Here is an 18,408-nt window from a genome sequence, read left to right as displayed (position 1 = left end):
GCGGCAACTGGAAGCTCCCCACATTTGAAACAGTGGAGTCGATGACCAGGGCTGATATTGACGGAAATATTTTTCTTGAATGGATACGAGGAAACCCATTTTAATCCGACACGGATTTATGTAAAGTCAAGGGACACCGCATCATTCCGAATTTCCTATTAAAGGTTCGTTTGTGGAGAAGAGTTGGCCTCGTCACTTCCGTTACACACAGAATTCTATTATTTTGTCTTTTGAAAAAAAAGCATTCCTTTATTCTAACTAGCGACACGTCATTTTCGATGAGCTCCAACGTTTGTCATTTACACTGTATTTTAATATAAAAATATTTTATCAAAGGAAAAAGAAGTAATCTAATTTCTTTTTCATATACAATATATATACCTTTTAATCATAAAAGAAATTCCATTAGAAAATTTGTATATATGTTTACTTTTAAATATAAAAGTATTTCATTAAAAAAATCTTAAATCAATTTAGTTCGTTTCTTTTAGGCACAAAACATACGTTCACCTTTGGCCTGGAGTATGCCGTAAAACTGCTTCTGCTTGGCTAAGAGCTCGTCTTCCTCGGACGTAAGGAAACAGGTTAACGGCCCAAGACCCAGAGGCATCTGGCAGGAGTGAAAGTCTGCTCCCTCACTGACCACCAGCGGGTTATTACAGGTGGCGTGGTTTTCCTTGATAAGTGGTTTTCCTTGATAACAGTGATGAGTCACACCGACATTCGCGGATAGCAGCCAGAGATAGTACTGTTGGTTTGACACCTGAGTTTGATAGGTTTTTCCACCTTCGAAAAAAAAAACATACGTCCACCTTAATTTGTTTATTTACGTAAAGAATCATCAAAAGAATTCATTGAAAAACTTGTACATGTGTAAGTGAATGAGATGGTCAAATCAGGTAAAAACATTTCAAAAGAACTTGCATATGTCTCGAAGGAAACGAGATGGCAAAATCATTTTTTCCCTTTTTCTTTTTCTCTTTAATTGATGTTTTCAATTCCAAATGTTAAAAGTTTAAGTTTAAATGTACGTTTTTTTAACAAGTGGATGATTTAGCTTTTTTTTTAAATATGGTGGTTGTTTTTCTTTTATTTCAAATGTAATGTTTGGTGGTCGGTTATAAATGGTAAGATAAAAGATGGAAAATCAAGTCTAATCTTATAATCCAAAGAAAATTACTTTTAGATTTAATTTTAATTTTAATTGGTATTTTGTATATCTAATATATATTTTTATTTTTTACATAAAAATTTGTCAATAAAGTGGAATTTGGAAATAGATTTACTTTTATATAATCCAATTTCTATGCATCTTATATTATATCTAAATATTTATAATTAAAGTTCAAAATTTTAATTTGCATGTTAACATGATTGATTATCAATTTCAACATGTTGAATTGTCAATTTTATTGCCACTAATATAACCATATAAATCAAATGATTGATAAACTTTGATAGACATCAATCTATACTAAACATCAAAACACTTATTTCATTTTACAACTCATGTTACTAAAATTAAAAATTTCCTATAACAAAGATAAATAGCTCGAAAATCATTCAATTATTAATTTTAATCTAAACTGATGAAGAATAAACTCTAAATTTGATCATGGTCGATTTAAATTAAGTAACAATTAAAAACGAATCCAACTCAATATCACCCTTAACAACTCAATGTGCATCCTACAATGAAGGATGGATCCCCTCTCTGAATCAGTGCACACATAATTTCGTGCTCAACTTTAAGTAATTAATAGTCAGACATGAATTCATCTCAATATTTATACAACTCATATTGTCTCCCTCCCAAAAAAAGGAACAACATAGATAAATAGCTCGAAAATCATGCAATTATTACTTTTAGACTAAAGTGATGAATGGACCTCCTCTCTAAATCAGTGCACACATAATTCTGTGCTCAACTTTAACTAATTAACATTCAGATGTGAATTCATCTCAATATTTATACAACTCATGTTGTCTCCCTCCCAAAAAGAGTAACAACAAAGATAAATTACTCAAAAATCATGCAATTATTAATTTTAATCTAAAATGATGAGGAATGAACTCTAACTTTGATAATGGTCAATTTAAATTAAGTAATAGTTAAAAATGAATCCAACTCAATATTCACCCTTACCAACTCAAAGTGCATCCTGAAATGAAGAATGGAACCCCTCTCTCAATCAGTGCACACATAATTTCATGCTCAACTTTAATTAATTAAGAGTTAGATGTGAATTCATCTCAATATTTATATAACTTATGTTACTAAAATGTAAAAATTCCTAATAACTAACTAAATATAATTTTATTTTAAATTATTTTATAAAAAAATTGAAGGTGAATTAATATATAAGTTAGACATATATATACATTTAAAAGAACATGATTCTTAACCGCATTTTATCATGTATATTTTTAATCTGTAAATATGTATTGTTACCACAGCATGGGTCAATATCATGAGTTATCAATTTTACATTTCCAAAAAACCATACATTATTTCAATTGACAAAATGACATAATATAAAATCCCTTCAAAATCACACAAAAAATAACTATATGTTACAATTAATTACAGAAATAATTTTGCTTTTTATATGATACATGCATTAATTACCACTTTAACATGTTAACCTCTTAAAAATTTTAAGATGCAAAAATAACCTTTCAGATTTCCAACCTACCTTTTGTACCTCCTGCATCAACATTATATTATCTTTACAGGGTTCACACCCAAACTTAGTTAAACATGGTATTGAACTTTACTTGTGTATTACCTTGTTATACAAATTCATGGTCATGGCTATACTAGATTGTTAATACACCACCATTCACCTCGTAATATATATATATATATATCCAACTGTCGTACAATTATGACAACGCTTATTATATTGGTGTGGTGGTGATTACCTTCTACGCATTATATATGAATATATACCTATCCTTGACACTACTTCTCTTTGTTGGCCTTGTTTATATTGATGTGCAACGAATGTTCTAGACTGTTGAAGCCTTTGTGGCACCCTATTCATGCATGGAGGTCTTATGTAACTCAGTTCACATGATGCAACTATGTGGACGAGGGGCCGGCGATGTCAGATCAAACCCTAGACAAATGTCTCTACCCGACGGTGGTGATTGAATTGGGGTTGATCGACGATGAGGTTTATTCGGTCACCGTTAGGGTAACTATCTACCGTCGACCTCTCCAACGTATGGGGTCATTTGTTGTTGATCCGGTTGAGAACCGAGCTCTACAATCTCATGGTTATTTTGGTAAAAAACAAGGGTTTTACCCTACATTTGAAAGGTTTACTATTGTGATTTCAATTGTCTTCATGAGTACTCTGTCCAGAACAAATGAGAATACCAGTCCTACTTCGACCTTATATAATTGTAATTTCTTCTCTCTTTGTGGTTATATGTTTCTCTGTGTGGTTATATGTATATATGTGCATCTTTGACAACATTTTCATAGATTACATCCACTAATTATTTGGTTTGTGGTATATTTGCAAGTCAAACCCTAGCAACCATCTTCCACAAGGATTCTGGAAATGCTACACATTTCTTATGGCTTCCTCACGGTAATTTCTCTGAATTTAAATCTAAGTCAAAACCCTAACTTAATTATTTCCAAAAATATTTTATTTATATGTATATTCGATATCGATACATTCTTTTCACTGTAGTGTAGCATTAAAGCGGAGATTTCGCCCTCTTTTGTCCAAAAAAGATACCATCTACCCTGAATTCTTTTTATATATTTTTACGAAGAACTTCTCAGTATTTTGAGACCGGGTTAAGAGAATTATTTTCGTTGTTTCTCTGGTTAGTCCATGGTCGTGCTTGGGTCTTGTTCTTGTGGCATCTCTGGGGTTAAATACTTGCAAATATTCTTCTTTCTACTATGTCCATGGTCGTGCTTGGGTCTTGGTTTTGTGGCATCTCTGGGGTTAAATACTTGCAAATATTCTTCTTTATATTATGACCACTAGAGATGCTCACTTACCATTATCCCTTTAAACGTCATTGACGCCATATTCAAGCTTCAATTTTCCGCCAACTAAATACTTGCAAATATTCTTCTTTCTACTCAAGTTCGAATTTGAATTCGAATACGAATTCGATTCAATACGAAAAAATTCGACTCTCTAAAATGTAATACAGAAAAAATTCGGGAATATACATCTTACATTATTATTAATAATATTTTTTTAAATTTTGAATAATTTAAATTAACAATTGTGAATTATATTATAGAATTGCAAATAAAATTAGACATTGAAATTAGTAGAAACAATTCCTTTTTAATGGAAGTGAATGAGATATTGAAATTAGTAGAAACAACTCCTCTTCAATGGAAGTGAATAAGATACCATGGTCAGAACAAACTCTTTAACATTAAAAAAAGACACCCTTAAAATTGTTGGTTGGTCAATCAAAAGATAGTAACTAATGTTGTAGTTTTTAATGATAAATATTTAGGCAATTTTCTAATTACTAAAATAAAATATAGATAAAAAATCATCAAATTAGAACTATCAAGAATTATCAAATTAGAATTCTTGTTGTTTTCTTAATTTTTCAAATGGAAGTGAATAAGATATTGAAATTAGTAGAAACAACTCCTCTTGGTCAATCAATAGATAGTAACTAATGTTATAATTTTTAATGATAAATATTTAGAAAATTTCCTAATTACTAACTGAATAAAATATAGATAAAAAAACATCAAATTAGAACTATCAAGAATTATCAAATTAGAACTATCTTGCTATTTTGCTAATTGCTTAAAAGATTTAGAAACCATATAATATATTTTCTTTGCAAATTTCTTAAAAACAAACAATTAAATTACAACCAATTTTATTATGAATAAATAATTCCATTTTCATTACTTACTAGCCAAAATATTATAGGAAAAAAATTAAAATTAAAAAAAATAGGAAAAAAATGTTTTATCGTGAAAATGAGAAATTAAAAAAAAAAGAAACAAAAAAATATTTTTTTTGTAAAAATAAAATTTAATATAACTATTTATTTAGTTTTTATATAGATTTTTTTACATTGAACAAACCATGTAAAAATTAATAAAATTAATAACAGGTGAAAGTTACTAACACATCAAAATAACTTTGATAAAAATAAAACAAACCGTCAATAACATCCTTGTCCCTTCTATCTTAAGTATTGTCTAACTGTCTAACTGGATCCCTCGACCAGCAGGAAGAATTAAGTTTAAAAGGTTCAATATTCTACAACTGCATGACGAAACTAACGCACAAAAATTGGAGTACGACTTCTTGAAAAACACAAATCAAAGAAAATTAAAAAAATAAATTTGGGAGACTGTAATGTGTCTGAACCGAACTTCAGCGTATTAATGGCCGAATCGGACCGAATTGCCGAATTTTCGAATTCTTCAGGCCGATTCGGCCGAATTTGGTAACTATGCTATGACCACTAGAGATGCTCACTTACTATTATGCTATGACCACTAGATGCTCACTTACTATTATCCCTTTACAGGTCCTCGATGCCATATTGAAGCTTCAATTTTTCCGCCAACTGCATATAATGTGGTTATAGTTAGGTTATTTATACAAAATGGTCTGTAGCTGGCTACATTTTTCTTGTATGATCATTTTGAGGGTTTTTTACAACTCTTTCGGGCAGAAAGCCCCGTCGTCGTAACTATAATGTCCACATATATTTATATGAGGGGTTTTGCACTCTTTGTTAGCTCACAACTCTGTGTTGTATTATTGAAAATACGGCCCCGTCGTCGTAACTATAATGTCCACATATATTTATATGAGGAGTTGTGCACCCTTTGTTAGCTCAAAACTCTGTGTTCTGTTATTTAAATGACGGCCGTAGCTTGCACGGCCAGAATTGAGATTTTTCTTTTTTGTTTTGGAAAGACAAACTGAATGTTTCTTTCTTTGAGATCTTACATGCTAATATACAATATTTCTACACCCTTGATAGCTTTGTTTTCATTATGTTCTCCATGCATGCGTATAATGAAAACATTTACGTTATTGCACATGTGTATCATGGTAATCTTGAAATTTATGGCATTGGTAATTTTATTTGTCTTCCTGTAACCATACATGTATATAGCGTATTTTGTACTTGCATATAGTGTATTTTTCTACTGAAGCATATGATTGGAATGATAATCTAAATCACATATGTAATTGTTATATAGTTTAGTTGAGAAGCTACAAATTAGGCCAGAGCCCTGGTGGACTAGTTATGGTTTTTTCTCAGTATTAATATTTTTTTATTTAGGACTTTTTGTCATTTGGCCAGCCAACCAAGTCCTCATGCTTGTTGTGGCCTACAACAATTAACTTAGACATAAAACTTTATAAGTTCCATTCAACTATATTGCTCACTGTCTTATAATCTCACATATATATATATTTCAACATATATTAAGAATACAGCTCTTAATGCACGTGAAATGGTAATATTTAAAGGCAGATTGTTTGAATACGGTCATTTCTCTTATAACCTAGGTATTTCTTTTAACCTAATCAAACTCTATACCTGTAATAATCAGTTTTTTTGCAAAAACAAATAATATAAATACATATATATACACATACATATATTCCATTCGCAAAACTTTAGTAGGGCTATCCATTCATTTTTCTAAAAATACCCATAGACAGTTAAAATCATAAGAAAACCCTATTCATTCTTCCATCACCTTGAAAACCCGTAAAGTGATATAAATAACACTTGATTATCTAGACATTCATATACTTATCTAAAGAAGTCTTGAAAATGGAAATGGATTAAAGGTTGCCACGTTCCTCCCAATCTTGAACTCCAACTCACTTCAACTCCTCCCTCGTAGGAGAACAAATCAACACTTCTTTCTTGATTCACACCTCTCCCAATTGTGAACTCTAACTCACTCTAACTCCTCCCTCCTAGGAGAACAAATCAATAGTTCTTTCTCAATTCACACCTCCTTAAAGCCTCTGTTAATTTATGGGTTTAGGTACAACCTTTCTCTCCCAGTATCCCTTTCTTTTAATCTGGCTTCTTTAAGTTAGCTTGGACCTATGAAATTTATCTCTAGTCATGCTTTCTCTTGGTTGGCCTTGCCTACAATTCCCACTCTAGAGATAAAAAGAGGATTTTTCTTCTTTGTTCATGCCCCTAGTTGGGCGTAACTAATTCCAACTATTTTCCTGGGAGATATGAGTCTAATCTCACACATGGTAGCTTTTAATATTGTTTCAAGAATAATCATTCTCAAAACAATATTTTTTCTCTTAATCAAAATAAATATTTACATTGTCACATCATATTACTTGTCTTACTTTGACTTCTCAGTCACATGTCCAATATTAAATCTATAAAAAGAAACAAATTTACTAGAAATATCACATATAACTAATTTATAGATAAATCTTAATTTTTGATTTCCATAAAATTTAAATCTATACCATTTATTTAATAATTATTGAGATTTCAATTAAAATTCTATAAATTCTATTTCAAAATAAACATTTCTATCCATATAATAAAAAAGATTACAACAAAATTAATGTACTTCCAAACCATAAATAAAAATTTATAAAATTAATAAAAAAATTATCATAGAAAAACAAAGCATTCGTCATAAAACTTAAAACGTTATATATAAAGTTGATAAAATTTTATTTTTTTCAATAACCTATTACATATATATATTTTTGTTAACCTGTAATTAGCTAAACGATTGTAGACCAAACTAAATAATGTAAGTTAATTTTGCTGCAAGCGGATTCCAGTCCTCCAGAAAAAGTAAGTGGAATATTGCGGAAATTTGAGGGGTAAACTAAATTTTACATTATCAAGTTCTATTCTGTTCGTCCGAATGCTTTAATCTTAAAGATTTTCATTTCACACGAGATTGCTTTTACATCTTGACACATATTTTAATTAAGAAATTTTAAAATTATGAACATATAAATCAACATATTTAGGACGATAGGCTTTCTTATGCATCAATTTTTTCGTCAACACTTTTATCCTGTTCCGTTCGATCGAGAGACACTTCACCATAGAAAATCAAAAAACCCAAAAAAATGTCGATCGGAAAACCAAGAAAGCACGAAAAGCCGGGGTGCTCGTTTTGGCAAAACGCAAGATTTTCTGGACGCCACGCGCCCATCGGGGTGTGCATCATTGTTGAAAATGTAATTTCAACGCCCTACGTACGCAGTCCAAAACCGCCAGCATGAAACCACAAACCGGCCAGGATCATATCGCACCGCCATCCATGAAAAGTGGTTTCCGTATTGTTGAGCTCCGATGCGATTTGGAGGCGACGCGTGTCACTCGCATGACATCAGCAAACGAAACCCATCGGAAGTTAAAGCTCGGTGAAAATCTGCCTTCCGATATCCTCTCCATCGTCTGATCTAGTTCCGTGTTCTCCGTCGTTGATTACCTGGAGCTGCATACGAACCCACATCAATTCAATGTTTTGCGTGAAGTGAAAGATTCATGGTTGACCGCGGTAGATGAATGAGTTAATGATTGGTACAAGTTTTTGGTGGGCCCTTTTAATGTGAATATGGGCACGTTACAATATACATATATATTTTTTTATAGCACGTAAGTTTTTTTTTCGTAAAAGGTATGTAGCATTTAAAGATGGGTATGGTCGTTTTTAATGCAATGTAATAAAAAAAAGAAGCTCGTATATATGTTTTGAGTGTGTTGACTTTTATATTGTATGAATCGCACATGGGAGAGAACAGAGTGTTTTCTACAGCAGCGTAAGAAGAACGAGGGTGCAGTAAAAAGAAAAACACACAGCAGTGTGTAAAATGTGAAGAACCAGAGGGTGAATGCACAGCAGTGCACAAAATATGTTGTAATGTTTTTGTCTGGAGCATTGTAATACGAAGATGCAGTAAAAACTGAAAAACCATGTGTGGTTTTGGACAAGTAGTGGATAAAGGAAATGGTGGAGCGTGAAATTTTGTAAGCCTGTGTAATTTTGTTTTTCACAGCAGTAAACTTATGTAAATCCTTTTATTACAGCAGTAAGTTGTTTTTCACACCAGTGAATATAAAAAGGATTTTACAGTGGTAAATCTTTGCATCAGATTTTAATGAATAGAATGTTCTTATGGTAGTGAAATACTCTGTCTCTCTGAGTAAAAATTTTTTTAAGTCTTCCTGCATAAAAGATCCTGGAGTAAAGTAAAACAGAGCATTGTCTCTGTGTGTGTGTTTGAAAATTGGTTTTGGTATTTCCCAGCAAAAATACCCAACAGTGGTATCAGAGCAGGCTCAGGCTCTTTAAAGAAGTTAAAGAAGCTGAAGGGAGAAGGTTGTTGCTGCAGCAAAACCTCTCAGGCAGTTAGAAGACTCAGACAGCTCAGGATTCAGGTATTCTTCAAAAGCATTTCTTTTGTTATTGCAGAAGACAGTTAGTTGTTTTAAAAAAAATACACAGTCAAGGAATGGCTAGCACAAGCATGGGTATGTTCAACACCCAGCTCCCACAGTTTAATGGGAAGAACTATGACTACTGGTCAATAACCATGAGAGCTTTATTTGCCTCTCAAGATTTATGGGAAATAGTTGAATCTGGGTTTGAAGAAGTAGCAGATGAAAATGAGTTCAATGCACTAACTCAGGGAGAGAGAGATCAGCTGAAGAGCAATAGGAAGAAGGATGCAAAGGCCATTTTATTGTTGCATCTAGCAGTAGACCAGAGTATATTTCCAAGGATAGCAGCAGCTAAAACATCAAATGAAGCATGGAAAACCCTCAAGACAGCCTATCAAGGCATGGAGAGAGTGAAGACAGCAAAACTACAATTGCTGAGAAAGGATTTTGAGAACTTGAAAATGAAGGAGTCAGACAACATTGAATCTTTCTTCACTCATGTGATTGGTGTAATCACACAAATGAGAACTCATGGAGAAACCATTGAAGATAGAAGGATAGTGGAGAAAATATTGAGGGTCTTACCCTCAAGGTTTGATGCCATAGTCACCACCATTGAAGAGACAAAGGATCTCTCAAGCTATTCAGTTGATGAGCTACATGCATCACTGATAACACATGAGCAGAGGTTGAGTAGGAATGAAAACTCATCTCTTGAGCAAGCCTTCAAGACCCAGATGTCCTTTGGAAGAGGAAGAGGTCAAGGCAGAGGAAACAGAAGAGGAAGAGGCAGAAGCCAGAACAGAGGTGGAAGGAACAGCCCATCAAATGCACAAGGAAGAGGCAGCAATCCAAATCAGAACCAAGGCCAAGGCAGCAGCCAACAAAGAGAACAGTTTCATGCTCAAGGACAAAGGTATGATAAATCTAATGTTCAATGCTATTATTGCAAAAAGTATGGACATTATGCTAGTGATTGTAGAAAGAAACAGCATGATAAGAACAACAGACAAAATGCAAATGTTACAAGAGAAAACAGCAGTCAAGACAATGTCCTGTTAGCTTGTAACATGGCTGAAACACATAGTGAGGACATATGGTTTTTAGACTCAGGTTGCAGCAACCATATGACAGGAAACATTGCCCTCTTCTCAGCCTTAAATCAGAATTTGAAATCAGAGGTCACACTAGGAACTGATTGTAAAGTGTCTGTTATGGGAAAAGGGGAGATAAAAATATTTACAAAACAAGGAGAAAGGAAAACCATAGCAGATGTCTACTATGTCCCCGGAATGAGATGTAACCTATTGAGTGTTGGACAGCTTATCCAAAAGGGTTACAATGTTTACTTTGTAAATGATGTGTGCACCATCATGGACATACCACCCAGCAAAAGATGCATTGCTGAAGTGAAGATGACAAGGAACAGGATGTTCCCTCTCAGGATCCGGGCAGATTTGAAAAACAAAAGAGAAATTGCAGCAGTTACCCAAGAGGCTTTCCAAAGCGTGCCAAAGGATGAGAATTGGTTGTGGCACTTGAGATTTGGACATCTCAATTTTGGAGGTCTGAATTTGTTGAGTAGGAAAGGAATGGTGAAAGGATTGCCATTGATAGAGAAGCCGGACAGCCTTTGTGAAGGCTGCATATTGGGAAAACAACATAGAGAAAGTTTTCCATCAGGGAAAAGCATAAGGGCAAAGGCACCCTTAGAAATCATCCACTCAGATTTATGTGGACCAATGCAAGCTCCATCATTAGCAGGCAGCCTATATTTCCTAACATTCATTGATGACTGTACAAGAAAGACTTGGATATATTTCCTTAAAAACAAAAGTGAAGTGTTTGAGAAATTCCAAAATTTCAAAGCACTTGTGGAGAACCAAAGCGGGCTGCACATAAAAGTATTGAGAACTGATAGAGGAGGTGAGTATATCTCCAATGAATCCCTTAAGTTTTGTAGAGAAAATGGAATTCATAAACAGTTTACAGCAAGGTACACTCCGCAGCAAAATGGAGTTGCTGAAAGGAAGAACAGGACCATTATGGATATGGCAAGGAGCATGTTGAAGGCAAAGCATTTGCCAAATGAGTATTGGGCTGAAGCTGTACATTGTGCAGTTTATATATTGAACAGGTGTCCTACAAAAGCAGTCATGAACAAAGTGCCAGAAGAGGCATGGAGTGGGAGAAAGCAAGGAGTCACCCACATGAGAGTTTTTGGGTGTGTGGCCTATGCACACATTCCAGATCAGCTAAGGAGGAAGTTGGACAGCAAAGGGGAGAAATGCATCTTCATTGGATACAGTGAGGAATCCAAAGCCTACAGGCTGTACATTCCATCTACCAAGAAGTTCTTTGTCAGCAGGGATGTTCAATTCATTGAAGAGGAAGCTTGGGATGGAAGCATAGAGAAAACAGTGAATGTTAAAAACTGTTTGTCTCATGATGAAGATGAAGAGGAGGTGGCTGAGATACATCCCCAAACAGCAGCGCCAACACAAGGACAGCAAGGGACACCATTGAGGCCAACACAAGGACAGCAAGGAACACCATTGAGGATCAATGAGAGTGCTTCTCCAAGCACACCACAAGGAGGAAATTCAAGTGCATCTTCAAGCACTTGCACACCAAGTGAACGAGGTAAGAAGTTTAGAAATCTAAGTGACATTTATAATGAAGGAATGAATTCTTTATTTGCCGTGTATTGTCATGTTGATGATCCTATTCATTTCGAAGATGCAATTAAAGATAGGAAATGGATAGAAGCTATGGATGAGGAGATGAATGCCATAGAGAGAAACAAAACATGGGATTTGGTAGAGTTACCAAAAGGCAAAGAAGTCATTGGTGTGAAATGGGTTTACAAGACCAAGAGCAATGCTGAAGGCAAGATTGAAAGGCACAAGGCAAGGCTGGTTGTCAAAGGGTACAAGCAGCAGTATGGGAGAGATTATGAGGAGACTTTCGCACCGGTTGCAAGGATGGAAACCGTGAGAGCAGTGCTGTCCATAGCAGCACAAAACAAATGGAAAGTCTACCAAATGGATGTGAAATCAGCATTCCTAAATGGAGTGTTAATGGAAGAGGTCTATGTGGAACAGCCTCTCGGATATGAGAAGAAAGGTGAAGAGCACAAAGTGTGCAAGTTGAACAAAGCTCTTTATGGGCTGAAGCAAGCGCCAAGAGCATGGTACAGCAGGATAGACTCATATCTATTGGATAATGAATTTGACAAATGTGAAGGAGAACCCACAGTCTACATCAAGGAAAAGGATGGTAAAATTTTAATTGTTGTCTTGTATGTTGATGATGTGATTTTCACAGGTAATGATGATCAGCTCATTGAGAATTTTAAATCAGTCATGAAGGATGAATTTGAAATGACTGACATGGGATTGTTGAGATACTTCTTAGGCATAGAAGTAGATCAAAATGAAAAAGGAATTTTTATATCTCAAGCAAGGTATGTAAATCAAGTACTGAGCAGATTTAACATGCAAGAATGCAAGGCAGCAATCACTCCCACAGTGATGGGATTAAAACTCAGCAGAGAGGACAGCAGCAAGGATTTTGATCCTAGCTTGTATAAAAGTATTGTTGGCAGCCTTATGTATTTAACAGCAACTAGGCCTGATTTAATGTATGCTGTTAGTTTAATTTCCAGGTTCATGGAGATGCCAAAGGAGGCACATTGGCAGGCAGCAAAAAGAATTTTAAGGTATGTCAAAGGCACCAAAATGTTTGGAATTTTATATCATGCCTCAGAACACTCAGATTTGGTTGGATACACTGACAGTGATTGGGCTGGAAGTGTAGATGATCGGAAGAGTACATCCGGTTATGTTTTTAATATGGGTTCAGGAGCCATCTCATGGGCTTCTAAGAAGCAGTCCATTGTAGCATTGTCTACAGCAGAGGCTGAATATGTGGCAGCGATAGCAGCAGCTTGTCAGGCAGTGTGGATGAGAAGAATGTTGAGAAGCTTAGGCCAAGAGCAGGCAAAAGCGACAGTGATATTTTGTGACAATAGCTCAGCTATTGCATTGTCAAAGAATTCAGTGTTTCATAAGAGAACGAAACACATTGATACAAGGTTCCACTACATCAGAGAATTGGTGAACAACGGAGAAATAGTCCTAGAACATTGCAGGACTCAAGAACAGGTTGCAGACATCTTGACAAAGCCACTTGATCAGAAGAGCTTTGAATTTTTGAGAAAGTGTCTGGGTATGACTGAATGCCCAGCTGTTGAAATTAAAGGGGAGTGTTGAAAATGTAATTTCAACGCCCTACGTACGCAGTCCAAAACCGCCAGCATGAAACCACAAACCGGCCAGGATCATATCGCACCGCCATCCATGAAAAGTGGTTTCCGTATTGTTGAGCTCCGATGCGATTTGGAGGCGACGCGTGTCACCCGCATGACATCAGCAAACGAAACCCATCGGAAGTTAAAGCTCGGTGAAAATCTGCCTTCCGATATCCTCTCCATCGTCCGATCTAGTTCCGTGTTCTCCGTCGTTGATTACCTGGAGCTGCATACGAACCCACATCAATTCAATGTTTTGCGTGAAGTGAAAGATTCATGGTTGACCGCGGTAGATGAATGAGTTAATGATTGGTACAAGTTTTTGGTGGGCCCTTTTAATGTGAATATGGGCACGTTACAATATACATATATATTTTTTATAGCACGTAAGTTTTTTTTCGTAAAAGGTATGTAGCATTTAAAGATGGGTATGGTCGTTTTTAATGCAATGTAATAAAAAAAAGAAGCTCGTATATATGTTTTGAGTGTGTTGACTTTTATATTGTATGAATCGCACATGGGAGAGAACAGAGTGTTTTCTACAGCAGCGTAAGAAGAACGAGGGTGCAGTAAAAAGAAAAACACACAGCAGTGTGTAAAATGTGAAGAACCAGAGGTTGAATGCACAGCAGTGCACAAAATATGTTGTAATGTTTTTGTCTGGAGCATTGTAATACGAAGATGCAGTAAAAAATTGAAAAACCATGTGTGGTTTTGGACAAGTAGTGGATAAAGGAAATGGTGGAGCGTGAAATTTTGTAAGCCTGTGTAATTTTGTTTTTCACAACAGTAAACTTATGTAAATCCTTTTATTACAGCAATAAGTTGTTTTTCACACCAGTGAATATAAAAAAAAAGGATTTTACAGTGGTAAATCTTTGCATCAGATTTTAATGAATAGAATGTTCTTATGGTAGTGAAATACTCTGTCTCTCTGAGTAAAAAAAATTTTAAGTCTTCCTGCATAAAAGATCCTGGAGTAAAGTAAAACAGAGCATTGTCTCTGTGTGTGTGTTTGAAAATTGGTTTTGGTATTTCCCAGCAAAAATACCCAACAATCATGAACAACCAGATCTCCCGGTGGACATCGATTTGTCATCTGATTCTGCCAGAACTCTGGAATCTGTTGCAGACTTTTAGCACTGGTTAAGGAAACTGGTTACTACGACAGACTCGCAGTGAGTGCGACGGCCACTGAAGCAGAGATCAAGAATGCTTATTACATGAAGGACAGGCAGGTTTTTCCTCGTAAAGTCAAAATGATCCTCAGGCGGCACAAAATTTTCAGGTATTAGGAGAAGCTTACCATGTTCCCAGTGATCCAGCACAGCGGGCATCATATGATGCACATGGAAAGGCAGGTGTATCAATGGAAACAATAATAGAGGCAGCAGTAGTCTTTGCGATGCTGTTTGGAAGCAAGTTATTTGAAGACTATATAGGCCACCCCACAATTGCTTCTATGGCTTCTTTCGAGAAGATCTGTACTGAAGCCGAGCACACGGATAACGGGAAAGTACAAGAGGAAAGAGAAGAAAAGCTTGCACAGGTTTTGAAAGATCGTCTTTATCCGTACGTACAAGGTGACAAGGGTGGGTTTATAGAAAAAGCTAAATCTGACGTTACGGTGCAGCTAATGGAAACAATGTACTGTAGACAATTGGTTACATCTATGAAAGAGAACCGGCGAAGGAACTTGGAAAGAATAGAGACTTATATTTGGGTTTGTCATTTATAGCTGAATGGCTCAGAAACAGCGGGAAAAGGTGCTTTTGCTCTGTTGCAGTTATTAGAAGATATCAAAGAGCAGCGGAGTACGGAGGAGAATTATAGTGAAGCCGATTTGGGAGCATTTTTACAGTCCAACAAAGAATTGATTGTCAACTCACTTTGGAAAGTAAATGTGCCTGACATTGAACGCACTCTCTCGCACGTTTGCCAGATCGTGTTGCAAGATAAGACCCTCTCACATGTGTGCCACACGCTGTTGCAAGATAAAAGTGCAAAGAAAGAAGATCTTCAAGCTCGCGCGGAAGGTTTAAACATTCTGGGAAAGATTTTCCAAACCGCAAAACTATAAAACGAAGATCGAATTTCAGAAAAAGATACTTCTGGTGGATTTTATTTTTGTTCAAAGACATATCTGATGTTATGAAGAAACATTTTCTCACATTTTCATTAAATCTTTATCACTGTTACTCAATTGTTCACATAGCAAAAAAATGTAAAAGAACTCAGAGATCTCCTCCTCCAGCTGGTGGAATTGAATGGCATATATGAAGTAATGAAAAATAATCGCATGGTTTGTTTCTCACACTTTCTCATAAATCCAACGCGTTTGTCCATGGTATTTAGCTCTTTAGGAGGCTTTTGTAAATTGAGGAAACAAATTTGGTGAAATACTTGAATAAGGTCACGTGAATCTATTGTATATGTTATTGCAATTAAATCAAGAAAACAAATTCTTGTAGTTGTTTAGCTAATTGTTCTTTACTTCATTTTTTTTATATTTAGTATACGCTTCGTTTGCATCGAATTTTATCACATTGCTTTGATTAGAAGTCGGAATTCAGGTGCACAAATTTATAACTGTCTATCCATAATAAACGAGCCCAAGCTGCAGTCTTATCATAATTAAGTCTGATGCAAGAGCATCAACCCACTAACGAAAATGATTTCTGGAAGAAATCACATTGAAGGCACAAGTGTCCAAAGGAAATACGAATTATTAATTTGCAATTTAAAAGCATGGTGAAAATAAAATATGCCAGGGATCTTGGGTTACGTTGGTAGTCAACCTTCAACCAAACTTGAAAAAAAAATGTCATATTTAAAATCACAAGACTGTGCAGCTTTGTTTGATGTTTCAGACATGAAATCATCATGCTAATTTGAAATATTTCCGCAAAGTTCGTGAGGCTTGCAATAAGTTTGTCATTCTCTTCATCCCCTTTTTCGTAGATGTCTTTTTTTTTTTTTAATAAGAATTTCATTTACAATTACATTGATTGGAATTTCCTCATTATTACCTCATGAGGAAACTCTCTATCATCTACAACTACATGATTTGTATTCACAAACAGTTCACTAGTTTTAAAATCACAATATCTTTGGATCTCATCAACTTCTTCATCCTCATCTTTGCTAAGGATTGGTCCATGTTTAAGTTCACAAAAGTAAACTTCCATCTAGGTTGTTGTGAGCTCTTCATCATTCAATTAAGCATTAAACCTATGCTCTGGCTTCACTTGTAACCTATGCCACTTTAATTTCTTCCACATAATCCATTAAACATTTGGTCTTCTTTACCTTCTTGTTACATTAGTACATTCAGGTGCACTTTTATCTCACCAACTTCTCAGTGAACTTCCTCTTGAATCATCCTTCTTCTTATGTCATTTACTTTGGAATCTTATTTTCATCTACTATGACTTCTCCTTGAACCCATGTCATGACTATCAATAGTTTCTTTGTGAACTTTACCTTGTCCACTTGTACACTGCAATAACAAGTTACTCAACTTGTTTCAATACCTAACCAAGCTATCTCTAAGCTTGTCCTTTTGGTATAGTTGGTTCTCTCTTTTAGGACCTCTTGAGCTTCTCTAAAGAATATGAGTTCTATCCAAAAGGAAACATAAGAAACACTTACACATGTCTTGAATTATCTTCTTAATCGTTACTTACAAGGTGACAAGGTAGTGTTTATGCAAGAAGCTAAATCGGAGATTCAGTTACTCGGCGGTGCAACTTATGGAAGTAATTGTTAAAAAATGGAAGAAAAAGAATTTATTCATTAAACATAGCAAATCTCAGGTGAGGAGCTTCACCTGGAGACTGCCTCTAGCGGAACAATCTACGATCTTCTCACTAACAATCAAGAATATATAGTTTACAATCAAATAGGGAAGTTAGAACAGTCACTTGGAATGTAGGAACAAATTCCTAATCTAAGTCTCACATGAAACTAATGAACAAACTCTCTCCAAGAGTACATTTCTCCATTAATTTTAACATTGCCTTTTAATGGAGAAAGAGTTCCGTAGCACTCTTAACATCTCCCTAAATAACTCAAATCTAATTCTTACAAGAGGCTTAGTAAAAATGTCTACAACATCATCACAAGTATTACAATATTCAATATGGATTTGCTTTTACTGAACCTTCTCACTAACAAGGTGAAACTATGTATCAATATGCTTGGTGTTTTTATGAAACACTGGATTATTTGCATGTTTGATTGAGCTCTTGTTGTCACACCTGATAACTGTTGCATCCTTTTGTTCTTCTTTAACATCCTGGAAAATTTTGTTCAATGAAACTACCGCATGTGTTGCTCCTCACATTGCTTGATACTTTGCTTCAGCTGAAGACAAGGATACATTGTTCTGCTTGTTGCTGCTCAATTCAATGACCCCAAACCCAATGTTGAATGCATAACTTGTTATGGATTGTTGGTCATCTATATTTCCGACCTAATCTGAGTCTGAGAATCATGTCAATCTAACATCAAACGAATTAGTATATTTAATACCAAAGTCTAAGGTTCCTTGAAGATACCTTAAGACGCCTTTCGCTGCAACCCAATGATTCTCAAGAGGCTTTGACATGAATTGGCTCAATAAACTAATTGCAAAAGCCAAATCGGGCCTACTTGTAGTCAAGTAA

General features: G+C 35.1%; 1 pseudogene; it reads left to right on the top strand.

The window, feature by feature from the left end:
• Positions 1–14,258: 14,258 nt before the first annotated feature.
• Positions 14,259–15,821, top strand: LOC149243235 (chaperone protein dnaJ 10 pseudogene; annotated as a pseudogene).
• The last annotated feature ends 2,587 nt before the right edge of the window (positions 15,822–18,408 follow it).

Source organism: Pinus tabuliformis, chromosome 8 (genome assembly GCF_031772625.1).
Source record: "Pinus tabuliformis cultivar Carrire ecotype Pingquan chromosome 8, CPIR1, whole genome shotgun sequence".
In the NCBI taxonomy this organism is placed as follows: Eukaryota; Viridiplantae; Streptophyta; class Pinopsida; order Pinales; family Pinaceae; genus Pinus; species Pinus tabuliformis.
The sequence above is the reverse complement of the archived record's forward strand: the minus strand, read 5'-3'. Positions and strand labels throughout refer to the sequence as shown.